Below are 14,051 nucleotides of genomic sequence, written 5' to 3' on the forward strand. Positions count from 1 at the left end.
CAATACTGGCCACTTTGTCGCTGCATCCACTACTATCAGATGTGCCCGTGAATAACCTGGCAAAGTCCATATGAATAATCTGCCAAGGCAATGCAGGCCATCCCAGGAGTGGAGACACGTTGCGCTTGGCATCTTCTGGATGTGGTGGCATCCCCAACGGGTGAATGATTCATCTACCCAGGCTACAGACAAAGCTTCGAGCCAACGTTTTCATTCTAACCACACCCAGATGACTGGCATGTAGCTCTCAGTTTGGATGGTACAACAAATCTCAATCGCCACATATGGGAAATTCTGTCAAGGACAAGTTTGTCTCGACACTGGTAAAAATGGGGAACTGGAATTTCTGTTGCATATTCCAGCCATATTGGGTGACCAAGTAGACCTGACACAGTGTGGGGTCTTTTCTGGGTTTCCTTTGGATCGAGTCTGCCATAACCGGGAAACATTCAATTTAAGTTAGGGAGAATATGTCAAGGGGAGTGTCGTTTCTTGTTGTAAAATTTTTTTGGTATTTTCTTTTCCAAGGGTAAACAGGATAATCCATCCAACACACATCAAAGTTGCTGGTGAACGCAGCAGGCCAGGCAGCATCTGTAGGATGAGGTGCAGTCGACGTTTCAGGCCGAGACCCTTCGTCAGGATTAACTGAAGGAAGAGTGAGTAAGGGATTTGAAAGTTGGAGGGGGAGGGGGAGATCCAAAATGATAGGAGAAGACAGGAGGGGGAGGGATGGAGCCAAGAGCTGGACAGGTGATTGGCAAAAGGGGATACGAGAGGATCATGGGACAGGAGGTCCGGGGAGAAAGACAAGGAGTGGGGGGGGGGGACCCAGAGGATGGGCAAGAGGTATATTCAGAGGGACAGAGGGAGAAATAGGAGAGTGAGAGAAAGAATGTGTGCATAAAAATAAGTAACAGATGGGGTACGAGGGGGAGGTGGGGCCTTAGCGGAAGTTAGAGAAGTCGATGTTCATGCCATCAGGTTGGAGGCTACCCAGATGGAATATAAGGTGTTGTTCCTCCAACCTGAGTGTGGCTTCATCTTTACAGTAGAGGAGGCCTTGGATAGACATGTCAGAATGGGAATGGGATGTGGAATTAAAATGTGTGGCCACTGGGAGATCCTGCTTTCTCTGGCGGACAGAGCGTAGATGTTCAGCAAAGCGGTCTCCCAGTCTGCGTCGGGTCTCGCCAATATATAAAAGGCCACATCGGGAGCACCGGACACAGTATATCACCCCAGTCGACTCACAGGTGAAGTGTTGCCTCACCTGGAAGGACTGTTTGGGGCCCTGAATGGTGGTAAGGGAGCATTTTCATGATTAGTCATGGAAATTTCTCATGGAGGGCCTGCTGATTTGAGTTGCTGTCTTGGGAGGGGCTGCTGGTTTGAGTTGCTGTCGTTGGGAGGGGCTGCTGGTTCAAGTCGCTGTCGTTAGAGGGGACACTGGTTCGAGTCATTGTCATTGGAGGGTCACTGGTTCAGGTCACTGTCGTTAGAGGGGACTGGTTCGAGTCGCTGTCGTTAGAGGGGACACTGGTTCGAGTCACTGTTGTTGGAGGGTCACTGGTTCGAGTCGTTGTCATTAGAGGGGACACTGGTTCGAGTCGTTGTCATTAGAGGGGACACTGGTTCGAGTCGTTGTCATTGGAGGGGACACTGGTTCGAGTCGCTGTCGTTGGCGGGGACACTGCTTCGAGTCGCTGTCGTTAGAGGGGACACTGCTTCGAGTCGCTGTCGTTAGAGGGGACACTGGTTCCAGTCACTGTTGTTGGAGGGTCACTGGTTCGAGTCGCTGTCACTGGAGGGGACACTGATTCAAGTTGTTGTCGTTGGAGGGGACACTGATTCAAGTTGTTGTCGTTGGAGGGGACACTGGTTCCAGTCACTGTCATTAGAGGGGACACTGGTTCCAGTCACTGTCATTAGAGGGGACACTGGTTCGAGTCGCTGTCGTTGGAGGGGATACTGGTTCGAGTCGCTCCCGTTGGAGGGGACACTGGTTCCAGTCACTGTCATTAGAGGGGACACTGGTTCGAATCACTGTCGGAGGGGACACTGGTTCGAGTCGTTGTCGTTGGAAGGGACACTGGTTCCAGTCACTGTCGTTAGAGGGGACACTGGTTCGAGTCGTTGTCGTTGGAGGGGACACTGGTTCCAGTCGCTGTCGTTGGCGGGGACACTGGTTCGAGTCGCTGTCGTTAGAGGGGACACTGGGTCGAGTCACTGTCGTTGGAGGGGACACTGGTTCGAGTCACAGTCGTTAGAGGGGACACTGGTTCGAGTCGCTCCCATTGGAGGGGACACTGGTTTGAGTCGCTCACATTAGAGGGGACACTGGTTCCAGTCACTGTCGTTGGAGGGGACACTGGTTCGAATCACTGTCGGAAGGGACACTGGTTCGAGTCGCTGTCGTTAGAGGGGACACTGGTTCAAGTTGCTGTCGTTAGAGGGGACACTGGTTCAAGTTGTTGTCGTTAGAGGGGACACTGGTTCAAGTCGCTGTCGTTGGAGGGGACACTGGTTCGAGTCGCTGTCGTTGGAGGGGACACTGGTTCAAGTTGTTGTCGTTAGAGGGGACACTGGTTCGACTCACTGTTGGAGGGGACACTGGTTCGACTCACTGTTGGAGGGGACACTGGTTCGAGTCGCTGTCGTTGGAGGGGACACTGGTTTGAGTTGTTGTCGTTGGAGGGGGACACTGGTTTGAGTTGTTGTCGTTAGAGGGGACACTGGTTCGAATCACTGTCGGAGGGGACACTGGTTCGAGTCGTTGTCATTGGAGGGGATACTGGTTCAAGTCGTTGTCATTAGAGGGGACACTGGTTCGAGTCGTTGTCATTGGAGGGGACACTGGTTCGAGTCGTTGTCGTTGGAGGAGACACTGGTTCGAGTTGTTGTCGTTAGAGGGGACACTGGTTCCAGTCACTGTCGTTAGAGGGGACACTGGTTCCAGTCACTGTCGTTAGACGGGACACTGGTTCCAGTCATTGTCGTTGGAGGGGACACTGGTTCGAGTTGTTGTCGTTAGAGGGGACGCTGGTTCGAGTCGCTGTCATTGGAGGGGACACTGGTTCCAGTCATTGTCGTTGGAGGGGATACTGGTTCGAGTCGCTGTCGTTGGAGGGGACACTGGTTCAAGTTGTTGTCGTTAGAGGGGACACTGGTTCAAGTCGCTGTCGTTGGAGGGGACACTGGTTCGAGTCGCTGTCGTTGGAGGGGACACTGGTTCAAGTTGTTGTCGTTAGAGGGGACACTGGTTCGAATCACTGTCGTTGGAGGGGACACTGGTTCGAGTTGTTGTCGTTAGAGGGGACACTGGTTCGAATCACTGTCATTGGAGGGGACACTGGTTCGACTCACTGTTGGAGGGGACACTGGTTCGAGTCGCTGTCGTTGGAGGGGACACTGGTTCTGGAGGGGACACTGGTTCGAGTTGCTGTCATTGGAAGGGACATTGGTTCGAATCACTTTTGTTGGAGGGGACACTGGTTCGAGTCACTTTTGTTGGAGGGGACACTGGTGCGAGTCGTTATCGTTGGAGGGGACACTGGTTCGAGTCGTTGTCGTTGGAGGGGACACTGGTTCCAGTCACTGTTGTTAGAGGGTACACTGGTTCCAGTCGTTGTCGTTGGAGGGGACACTGGTTTGAGTTGTTGTCGTTAGAGGGGACACTGGTTCGAGTCACTGTCGTTGGAGGGGATACTGGTTCGAGTTGTTGTCGTTGGAGGGGATACTGGTTCGAGTCGTTGTCATTGGAGGGGACACTGGTTCGAGTCGTTGTCGTTGGAGGGGACACTGGTTCAAGTTGTTGTCGTTAGAGGGGACACTGGTTCAAGTCGTTGTCGTTAGAGGGGACACTGGTTCGAGTCGCTGTCGTTGGAGGGGACACTGGTTCGACTCACTGTTGGAGGGGACACTGGTTCGAGTCACTGTCTTTGGAGGGGACACTGGTTCGAATCGCTGTCGTTGGAGGGGACACTGGTTCTGGAGGGGACACTGGTTCGAGTTGCTGTCATTGGAAGGGACACTGGTTCGAATAACTTTTGTTGGAGGGGACACTGGTTCGAGTCACTTTTGTTGGAGGGGACACTGGTTCGAGTCGTTGTCGTTGGAGGGGACACTGGTTCGACTCGTTGTCGTTGGAGGGGATACTGGTTCCAGTCACTGTCGTTGGAGGGGACACTGGTTCCAGTCACTGTCGTTGGAGGGGACACTGGTTCCAGTTACTGTTGTTAGAGGGGACACTGGTTCCAGTCGTTGTCGTTGGAGAGGACACTGGTTCCAGTCATTGTCGTTGGAGGGGACACTGGTTTGAGTTGTTGTCGTTAGAGGGGACACTGGTTCGAGTCACTGTCATTGGAGGGGACACTGGTTCAAGTTGTTGTCGTTGGAGGGGATACTGGTTCGAGTCGTTGTCGTTGGAGGGGACACTGGTTTGAGTTGTTGTCGTTAGAGGGAACACTGGTTCGAGTCACTGTCGTTGGAGGGGACACTGGTTCGAGTCGTTGTCGTTGGAGGGGACACTGGTTCCAGTCGTTGTCGTTGGAGGGGACACTGGTTCAAGTCACTGTCGTTGGAGGGGATACTGGTTCGAATCACTGTCGTTGGAGGGGACACTGGTTCGAATCACTGTCAGAGGGGACACTGGTTCAAGTCGCTGTCATTGGAGGGGACACTGGTTCGAGTCACTGATGTTGGAGGGGACACTGGTTCGAGTCACTGATGTTGGAGGGGACACTGGTTCGAGTCGCTGTCGTTGGAGGGGACACTGGTTCGAATCACTGTCGTTGGAGGGGATACTGGTTCGAATCACTGTCGTTGGAGGGGACACTGGTTCGAGTCGCTGTCATCAAAGCGAACACTGATTTGAGTCGCTGACGTTAGAGGGGACACTGGTTCGAGTCGCTGTCGTTAGAGGGGATGCTGGTTCAAATATACATTGGCTCTTCATGGCACTGGTGTCTAAAATTAGAGTGCAAATGTTATGATAAGGAGTAAAAGATTGATCATTTTTTATCTCCCAGAGAATGGTAGAAATCTAGAACGCATCGTCTAATATGCTGGTGTAGGCAGAGACTCTTGCAATGTTTATGAAGTATCCAGCAAAGCATTTGAATTATGGTGCAACTGGTATAAATGGGTACTTGACAGTGAGCATGGATATAATGGGACTGAAAGGCTGACTCAGATCCATCCTCAGTAACCCATTGTTTCTCATATTGGTCAGACAACTCACCTACACACTATGACTAATTTAAAGTGGCCAATTAACTTACCAACCAGCATATCTTTGAGATGTGGTAGGAGCACCAGGAACAAATCCATGCGGTCAGAGGGAGAACATGCAAACTCTGCGTAAGCACTACCTGAGGTCAGGCTTGAACCCAAGTCCCTGGAATTGTAAGGTAGCAACTCTGAACACTGTGCCATAATTTCAATTGTCATGACATTTCTGATCACGTGTATCAGAAAAAATGTAGACGATTTAATGGTAATGTTTTGTGGAGAAATTAGAGAGGCATGTAAAATTTAATAGAGGCTATAAATATTATGCAAGGTTTTGCGGAGATTTAAGAAAAGGGAAGTTTCCACTAGACTTATAGGAACTCAGATCATGCTTAATGTTGTTCATCTGTATTCATCAAGATACATGTGAATACTCCAAAATGTCACAAAGGGTTCTGAACACTCATCTGGTAAAGACAAAATGACACATAGCTTCATGTCCTCAGGACATCCCAGAAGTATTTCTGAAAGTGATGTCATAATCAGAATGTAGAAAGTGTAGTAATCAACTTGCTCCCAACAAAACAAAATGATAATGACTGTTATAAACACAAGACATACTGCAAATGTTGGAAGTCTGAAACAACACACACACACACACAAAGTGTTGGAGGAATTCAGCAGGTCAGACAGCATCCATACAAAGTAATAAACAGTCGATGTTTCAGGCTGAGACCCTTCTTCAGGACTGAGAAGGAAGGGGAAAGGCGACAGAATATAAAGTGTCGGGGGAAGGATGCCTAGAAGGTGATAGGTGAAGCCAGCTAGGTAGGACAGGTAACGTGCTGGAGAGGAAGGAATATAATAGGAAAGTGGACCAGAGGAGAAAGGGAACCTAGGGGGATGGGAGAGGCAGTGAGAAGAGTTAAGAGACCAGAGAGATGAATAGAAGAAGAGGGGAGAGGGAGGAATTTTTTTTTACCGGAAGAAGAAAACATTCTTTATTCCATCAGGTTGGAAGCTCCTCAGATGGAATACAAGGTGATGCTCCTCCACCCTGAGTGTGGCCTCATCGTGGCACAAGAGGTGGTCATGGACCAATATGTTGGAATGGGAATTAAAATGTTTGGCCACCAGGAAATTTCGCTTTTGGTGGATGGAGCAGTGGTGCTCAAAGTTGTCCCCTAATTTACAATGGGTCTCACTAAGGTAGAGAAGACGACTACAGCAGCTTTTCAGGTGAAGTGTTGCCTCACCTGGAAGGACTGTTTGAGGCCCTGAACGGAGTTGGGGGAGGAGGTGAATGGGCTGGTGTAGCACTCTGCTCTTTGACAAACTATCCAGTGACATTCACTATAAAACCACTGACCTCTGCAGCTACCAAGGCTACACTTCCTCCCACTGTGGGGATACGATTGTAATTGTAATTAGAATTGGTTTAGTATTATCCCATGCAGCAAGATGCAGTGAAAGGCTTGTCTTGCATACTGTTCATACAGATCAAATCATTACACAGTGCATTGAGTTAGAATAAGGTGAAACAATAACAGAATTCAGAATAAAGTGCAACAGCTACAGAGTAAGTGCAGGTAAACAGTAGGATGCAAGATCATAACAAGCTAGATTGTGAGGTCAAGAGTCCATCTTATCATATAAGGGAACCACTTAGTGTTACAAAGGCAAGGTAGAAGTGGTCCATGAGCCGACTGGTATACGCTTTCACATTTTTGTATCTTCTGATGGAAGAGGCGAGAGGAGAGGATGTCTGTGTTGCATGGGGGTCTTTGATTACGCCTGCTGCCTTACTGAGGCAGCAACAAGTGTAGACCAAGTCCATGGAGGGGAGGCTGGTCTCTGTGCTTTGCTGAGCTGTGCCCCGATCTTTGTGGTCATGTACAAATCAGTTTCTATACAAGTTGCCTGCATCCAGATAAGGTACATTCTATAATGCATTGCTAAAAATTGGTAAGGGTTGATGGGGACATGACGAATTTCTTTAGCCTCCAGAGGAAGTAGATGTGTTGGTGCACTTTCTGGTCCATGATGTCTACGTGGTTGGATCATAAGACCATAAGACGTAGGAGCAGAATTAGGCCATTCAGCCCATCATGTCTGCTCCGCCATTCCATCACGGCCGATCCTGGATCCCACTGAACCCATACACTTGTCTTCTCACCATATCCTTTGATGCCCTGACCGATCAGGAAACTATCAACTACTGCCTTTAAATATACCCACAGACTTGGCCTCCACAGCAGTCTGTGGCAGACCATTCCACAGATTTACTACTCTCTGGCTAAAAAAATTCTTCCTTACCTCTATTCTAAAAGGTCACCCTTCAATTTTGAGGCTGTGCCGTCTAGTTCTGGATACCCCCACCATAGGAAACATCCTCTCCATAACCACCCTATCTAGTCCTTTCAACCTTCAGTAGGTTTCAATCAGATATCCCTGCATTCTTCTAAATTCCAGTGAGTACAGGCCCAAAGCTGCCGAGCATTCCTCATATGTTAATCCCTTTCATTCCTGGAATCATCCGGAGTCCTCAGGACTCTCTCCAAAAATGCATCCTTTTTGAGATATGGGGCCAAAAACTGCTGACAATTCTCCAAGTGCAGCCTGACTAGTGTCTTATAAAGGCTCAGCATAATCTCCTTGCTTTTATATTCTATTCCCCTTGAAATAAATGGCAACATTACACTTGCCTTCTTTACCACAGACTCAACCTGCATATTATCCTTCTGGGAGTCTTGCACAAGGACTCCTAAGTCCCAATGCACCTCTGATGTTTGTATTTTCTCACCATTTAGATAATAGTCCGCACTACTTTTCCTTTTACCAAAATGCATTATCATACATTTCCCAACACTGTATACAATCTCCACTTATTTGCTCATTCTTCCAATTTGTCTAAGTCCTGCTGCAATTGCATTGCTTCCTCAGCACTACCTACCCACAAACCTTTCCACAAAGCCATCAATTCCATTGTCTAATTCAACTCTCACCTCCCTTTATTCTTTATATAAGTGAAAAAAATTTAGTATCCTGCTTTATGCTGACTAGTTTGCCCTCACATTTCATCTTTTCCCTTCTTATAGGTTTTTTAATTACCTTTTGTTGGATTTTAAAAGCTTCCTAATCATCCAACTGCCCACTCACCTTTGCTACCTTATAGGCTCTCTTCTTGGCTTCTATGCAGTCCTTAACTTCCTTTGTCAGCCATGGTTGCCTACCACTGCTATTTGAGAACAACTTCTTCTGTGGGACATATCTATCCTGCACCTTGAGAACTATTCCCAGAAACTTCAGCTATCTCTGTTCTGCCAACATCATTGCCAGTATCCCCCTCCAATCCACCTGGGCATGCTCTTCTCTTGTGACTGCATCACTGCCCAAAAACCTTTGATCTCAGCCTTGATCGGCCATATCCAGCTCTTTGGGCTGAAGAGTTTGAACAATCAGGGATAGTATTAGTCTCAACGATACATCACGTGGAGTCAGAGAATTGTACAGCACAGGAGCAGGTGATATGCATCTCAGCATGTCACTTATTGCACTTAGCAACATTAAGCCCTTTTACCCACATAAGATCTTTAACATTTCATGTCTTGCTGATTCAGTCCTTGTCTCAGTTCTTCTTAAAGGCAGTGAGATATATATTTAGAAATTTGTAAATGAGTAAGATCTTTCTTAATATGGTCATAATCACAAAAACAAGACTGGTCTCAAGCCAGATCAGGACCAATGTCCATATCCCCCTACACCTTTTCTACGGAAATACCTATCTAAATACCTTATATCTGCCTTTATCACTTCCTCTCGTTCCAGAGGAGTTGGTAGTGGCAGATGACACCACTCTCTGTGTGAAAAACTTATCCCTCAAGTCTTTATATTCCTCCCCACTCACCTTAAACCTGCCCTCCTGTTCTAGACTACTCTGTGCTGGGAAAAAAAGAATCTAACAATGTACTCTTTTTACACCCTTATAATTTAAGAAGCCTCTGCAAGGTCATCCCAGTCCCCTATGCTCCAGTGAGAATGTTACTGGGACTGAAGTGAGGGAGGTAGAAGGTTGATACTATAGAGGCTTATACAACCATGAGGGACATTGATAAGGTGAATGGCCAGTCTTTTCCCCAGGGTGCCAGGGTCAGGGATGTCTCTGATCACGTGCACAGCATTCTGAAGTGGGAGGGTGATCAGTCAGATGTCATGGTACACATCGGTACCAATGACGTAGGAAGAAAGAGTGAGGAGGTCCTGAAGAGTGAGTATAGAGAGCTTGGTAGGAAGTTAAAAAGCAGGACCTCAAAGGTGGTAATCTCAGGATGGCTACCTATGCCACGTGCCAGTGAGGGTAAGAATAGGATGCTCTGGCAGATGAACACGTGGCTGGGGAACTGGTGTAGGGGGCAGGGTTTCAGATTTCAGGATCATTGGGAACTCTTCTGGGGCAGGTGAGACCTATACAAGAGAGACGGGTTACACCTGAACTACAAGGGGACCAATATCCTTGCAGGGAGGTTTGTTAGTGCTTTTGGGGAGGATTTAAACTAGATTTGCAGAGGGATGGATAGCAGAGTGCCAGAGCAGATAGTGGAGCGGGGGTGAAAATAAATGATGTTAAAAGTTCATGCAAAGTCACAAATAGAAGGGTTGTGTGTGGTGGTAATAATCTTCTGAGGTGTGTCTATTTCAATGCAAGGAGTGTTGTGGGGAAGGCAGACGAGCTGAGGGCGTGGATTGACACATGGAATTACGGCATTATAGCCATTAGTGAAACTTGGCTGCAGGAGGGGCAGGACTAGCAGCTTAATGTTCCAGGGTTCCAATGTTTCAGACGTGATAGAGGCAGAGGAATGAAGGGTGGGGGGGGGGGGGGTGACATCGCTAGTCAGGGAAAATGTTACCATAGTGCTCAGGCAGGACAGATTAGAGGGCTTGTCTACCGAGGCCATATGGGTGGAGCTGAGAAACAGGAAAGGTATGACCACATTAATGGGGTTGTATGATAGACCACCCAATAGTCAGCGAGAATTGGAGGAGCAAATCTGCACAGAGGTAGCAGACAACTTCAGGAAACATAAAGTTATGATAGTAGAGGATTTTAATTTTCCACATATGGTTGGGATTCCCATTCTGTTAAAGGTCTAGACAGGTTAGAGTTTCTAAAATGTGTTCAGGAAAGTTTTCTATATCAATATATAGAGGTACCAACTAGAGAGGATGCAATATTAGATCTCCTATTAGGAAACGAGTTAGGACAGGTGACGGAAGTGTGTGTAGGGGACGCTTTAGTCCCAGTGATCATAACACCATTAGTTTCAACTTGATCATGGATAAAGATAGATCTGGTCCTCGGGTTGGGATTCTAAACTGGAAAAAGGCCAAATTTGAAGAAATGAGAAAATATCTAAAAAGCGTGGATTGGGATAGGTTGTTCTCTGGCAAGGATGTGATTGGTAAGTGGGAGTCCTTCAAAGGAGAAATTTTGAGAGTGCAGAGTTTGTATGTTCCTGTCAGGATTAAAGGCAAAGTGAATAGGAATAAGGAACCTTGGTTCTCAAGGGATATTGGAACTCTGATAAAGAAGAAGAGAGAGATGTATGACATGAATAGGAAACAGGTAGCAAATAAGGTGCTTGAGGAGCATAAAAAGTGCAAAAAAATACTTAAGAAAGAAGTCAGGGGGGCTAAAAGAAGATATGAGGTTGCTTTGGCAGTCAAGGTGGAGGATAATCCAAAGAGCTTCTGCAGGTTTATTAAGAGCAAAAGGATAGTAAGGGATAAAATTGGTCCTCTTGAAGATCAGAGTGGTCAGCTATGAATGGAACCAAAAAAAATGGAAGAGATCTTAAATGTTTTTTTTTGCGTCTGTATTTACTAAGGAAACTGGCATGGAGTCAATGGAAATAAGGTAAACAAGTAGTGAGGTCATGGAACCTATACAGATTGTGGAGGAGGATGTGCTTGCTATCTTGAGGCAAATCAGAGTAGATAAATCCCCAGGACCTGACAGGGTATTCCCTCACCTGAAGGAGACTAGTGCTGAAATTGCAGGGGCCCTGGCAGATATATTTAAAATGTCGGTATCTACGGGTGAGGTGCCGGAGGATTGGAGGATAGCTCATGTTGTTCCGTTATTTAAAAAAGGCTCTAAAAGTAATCCCGGAAATTATAGGCCGGTAAGTTTGACGCCAGTAGTAGGTAAATTATTGGAAGGAGTACTGAAAGATAGGATCTACAAGTATTTGAATAGACAGGACTTATTAGGGAGAATCAACATGGTTTTGTGTGTGGTAGGGCATGTTTAACCAATCTATTGAGTTTTTCGAGGAGGTTACCTGGAAAGTGGATGAAGGGAAGGCATAGATGTTGTCTTCATGGACTTCAGTAAGGTCTTTGACAAGGTCCCGCATGGGAGGTTAGTTAGGAAGATTCAGTCGCTAGGTATACATGGAGAGGTAGTAAATTGGATTAGACATTGGCTCAATGGAAGAACCCAGAGAGTGGTAGTAGAGAATTGCTTCTCCGAGTGGAGGCCTGTGACTAGTGGTCTGCCACAGGGATCAGTGCTGGGTTCATTGTTATTTGTCAACTATATCAATGATCTGAATGATAATGTGGTAAATTGGATCAGCAAATTTGATGATGATACAAAGATTGGAGGTGTAGTGGACAGTGAGGAAGGTTTTCAAAGCTTGCAGAGGGATTTGGACCAGCTGGAAAAATGGGCTGAAAAATAGCAGATGGAGTTTAATACAGACAAGTGTGAGGTATTGCACTTTGGAAGGACAAACCAAGGTAGAACATACAAGGTAAATGGTAGGGCACTGAGAAGTGCGGTGGAACAGAGAGATCTGGGAATACAGATACAAAATTCCCTAAAAGTGGTGTCACGGGTAGATAGGGTCGTAAAGAGAGCTTTTGGTACATTGGCCTTTATAAGTCAAAGTACTGAGTATAAGAGTTGGAATGTTATGGTGAGGTTGTACAAGGCATTGGTGAGGCCAAATTTGGAGTATTGTGTACAGTTTTGGTCACCAAATTACAGGAAGGATATTAATAAGGTTGAAAGAGTGCAGAGAAGGTTTACAAGGATGTTGCCGGGACTTGAAAAACTGAGTTTCAGAGGAAGGTTGAATAGGTTAGGACTTTATTCCCTGGAGCGTAAAAGCATGAGAGGAGATTTGAAAGAGGTATATAAAATTATGATGGGTATAGATAGAGTGAATGCAAGCAGGCTTTTTCCACTGAGGCTAGGGGAGAGAAAAAACAGAACATGGGTTAAGGGTGAAGGGGGAATAGTTTAAAGGGAACATTGGGGGGGGCTTCTTCACACAGAGAGTGGTGGGAGTGTGGAATGAGCTGCCAGATAATGTGGTAAATGCGGGCTCACTTTTAACATTTAAGAAAAACTTGGACAGGTACATGGACGAGAGGTGTATGGAGGGATATGGTCCGTGTGCAGGTCAGTGGGACTAGGCAGAAAACTGGTTTGGCACAGCCAAGAAGGGCCAAAAGGCCTGTTTCTGTGCTGTAATGTTCTATGGTTCTGTGGTAGGGTAGTCCAAAACTAGATGCCACAGGTTTAGTGTGAGATCAGCCTCTATCTTCTGCCTTCTGCCCGTATTCCTTCATGCCCTAACCAATCAAGAATCTACCAAACTCTGCCTTAAATATATATAAAGACTTGGCCACACAGTTGCCTGTGGCAAAGACTTCCACAGATTCACCACCCTCTGGCTAAAGAAATTCCTTGTCATCTCTGTTCTAAAAGGACACCCCTCTCCTCTAAGGCTGTGTCCTCTGGTCTTAAGACTCTCCCACCACAGGAAACATCCTCTCCACATCCAATCTATTAAGGCCTTTCACCATTCGATAGGTTTCAATGAGGTCACCTCTCATTCTTCTGAATTCTAGTGAATACAGAACCAGAGCCATCAGACTTTCTTCATATGACAAGTTACTCAATCCTGGAATCATTTTCATGAACCTCCTGTGAACCCTGTCCAGTTTCAGCACATCCTTTTGTAAGATAATGAGCCCAAACCTGCTCACAATATTACAAGTGAGGCCTCACCAGTGCTTTATGAAGTTTGAATGTTACATCGTTGCTTTTATATTCTACTCCTCTTGAAATGAATGCTAACCTTGCAATTGCCTTCCTCACCACAGACTCAACCCGCAAATTAACCTTTAGGGAATCCTGCACAAGACTCGTAAGTCCCCTCACATCTCATTTTTTTTGTATTTTCTCTCCATTTAGAAAATAGTCCATCCTTTCATTTCTTCTACCAAAGCGCATGACCATATACTTCCCAACACTGTATTCCATCTGCTATTTCTTTACCCATTCTCCTAATCTGTCTAAGTCCTGTCTGTAGGCTTTCTACTTCCTTAAAACTACCTGCCCCTCCACCTATTTTCATATAGCCTGCAAACTTTGCAGAAAGCCATCAATTCCATCATCCAAATCACTGACTTATAATGTAAAAAGAACCGGTCCCAACACAGACCCCTGTGGAACACCACTAGTCATCAGCAGCCAATCAGAAAAGGCTCCCTTTATTCCTATTTTTTTGCCTCCTGCAAATCGGCCACTTCTTTTTCCATGCTAGAATCTTTCCTAAAATACCGTGGGGTCATAGCTTGTTAAGCAGCGTCAAGTGTGGCACCTTGTCAAAGGCCTTCTGAAAATCCAAGTGCGTAACATCGACCGATTCTCCTTTGTCTATCCTGCTTGTTACTGCTTCAAAGAATTCCAACAGATTTGTCAGGTAAGATTTTCCCTTGAGGTAACCATGCTGACTATGGCC

General features: G+C 46.5%; 1 protein-coding gene and 1 long non-coding RNA gene across 9 annotated transcripts in view; one reads left to right on the plus strand and one right to left on the minus strand.

Moving 5' to 3' along the window:
• fam13a (family with sequence similarity 13 member A) overlaps window positions 1-14,051 on the minus strand; it is a 252,954-nt gene that overhangs the window by 155,545 nt on the left and 83,358 nt on the right. The window lies entirely within an intron of this gene.
• The window catches only part of LOC140196733 (uncharacterized), a 154,414-nt gene that overhangs the window by 128,374 nt on the left and 11,989 nt on the right, over window positions 1-14,051 (plus strand). For all 3 annotated transcript variants that reach the window (XR_011885800.1, XR_011885799.1, XR_011885801.1), the window contains exon 4: window positions 529-659. This is a non-coding gene — a long non-coding RNA (uncharacterized lncRNA). The remainder of the gene's footprint in view (window positions 1-528; window positions 660-14,051) is intronic.

This window comes from Mobula birostris, chromosome 4 (assembly GCF_030028105.1).
Source record: "Mobula birostris isolate sMobBir1 chromosome 4, sMobBir1.hap1, whole genome shotgun sequence".
NCBI lineage: Eukaryota > Metazoa > Chordata > Chondrichthyes > Myliobatiformes > Myliobatidae > Mobula > Mobula birostris.